The 1,399-nt window shown below is 47.2% G+C and overlaps 1 protein-coding gene across 1 annotated transcript in view; it reads right to left on the bottom strand.

Annotated features, from left to right (window-relative positions):
• The window catches only part of SMC1A (structural maintenance of chromosomes 1A), a 35,296-nt gene that overhangs the window by 33,194 nt on the left and 703 nt on the right, over positions 1–1,399 (bottom strand). The window lies entirely within an intron of this gene.

Below are 1,399 nucleotides of genomic sequence, written 5' to 3'. Positions count from 1 at the left end.
ACACACACACACACACACACACACACACACACACACACACACACACACACACACACACACACAGGGCTTGAAAAACTTTTTTTCAGTCAGTCAAAAATGTCACCAGCCAGCATGACCGGACTATCGGCCTTGCAATTTATGTTAACATTTTTTGGGGACAGATAGAGCTTTCTTTTGGAGGTATATAATCACCACTGGGGGGGGGAGGAGGAGGGGGGGGGTTTATTTTTTACTATATAATGAAAAAAGTTCTGAAAATTTCACACAAAAAAATGTTTTCCCTACGTTGTGTTGAAAAAACATTTATTCTTGCCAACATTTTTGGTAAAACAGAAGAGACGGGGTCACGTCGGGTAAATAGACACCAAACATGTCAAGCATTCAAATTGCGCTCCTGTGAAATCACCAAAAAAACGGCAACACCGAAAATTGGGCATAGGCGACACTTTAAACGCTCATTAATTTAGTGTTGTCAGTGATTGATGGCCCTAAAATTATTGCTCTCACTGCGACGTTCGCGGCGATATGTAACATGTGCGGTACAATAGGCGGAATCATCGTTTTCGCATGTAGGTGCACCCGACGCATGTTTGCGTGTGTATGTGGGGGATGGGGACTGTAAAAATTTTTTTTTTTAAATGCTGTTTTTCTTTTAATGCTTTTGTTTTTACACTTAACTTTATTGCCATCACATGGGGGGGCTAAGAAGCACCCCTATGTGATAGCCAGTTTACATGACAGGTCCTCTTTATGTAGACATCAGGGGTCTCCAGGACCCCTAATGTCACCTAGGGACCCCCAGAGAAGCGGAGGAAGCCAGAGATCTGCTTCACCAGCCGGAGAGTGACAGCAGAATGTAGGAAGTGATGTAATATACATCACTTCCTGCATTCGGGGACGGAGAGGAGATCAGAGGGAGAGCGTGTACTGGACTCACTTTCACAGAGCCGTGCCAGTCCCGGCCGCACCGGGCACAGCGGATCTCGGGACCGGCAACGGCAGTGACAGCTGCTGCTAATACAAGCGATCGGGCGCCGCTAAAGAACCCAGGAAAAAATGAGAGAAGATGGGAACGAGAAAGAGAAAAAAGGGGAAAGAGAAAAAAAGAAGAGAGGCCGGGCACAAGCAAAGATGGAGTTAGGACCAAAAATAAACTCATTTTAATTGACAAACACAATATAATTCCCAATTCTATCAACTCCAGCGCCTGGCCTGCCCACCAGAGCCTGACCAAGCCCGACCCAGAAATAGCCCTCCAGCACAGCAATGTAGCACCTGGACTAACCCCGAGGCACAACCCTTCAGCATCCAGTGGGTGCCTGCTCGGCCAACCCAGACAAAGCCCTCCAGCGCCCGTCAGAACGACCCTGAAAAAAACATTCAGTACCAGGCTGACCAG

This window comes from Nanorana parkeri, unplaced genomic scaffold, assembly GCF_000935625.1.
Source record: "Nanorana parkeri isolate BGI_ZX_2015 unplaced genomic scaffold, ASM93562v1 scaffold1291, whole genome shotgun sequence".
NCBI lineage: Eukaryota > Metazoa > Chordata > Amphibia > Anura > Dicroglossidae > Nanorana > Nanorana parkeri.
The sequence above is the reverse complement of the archived record's forward strand: the minus strand, read 5'-3'. Positions and strand labels throughout refer to the sequence as shown.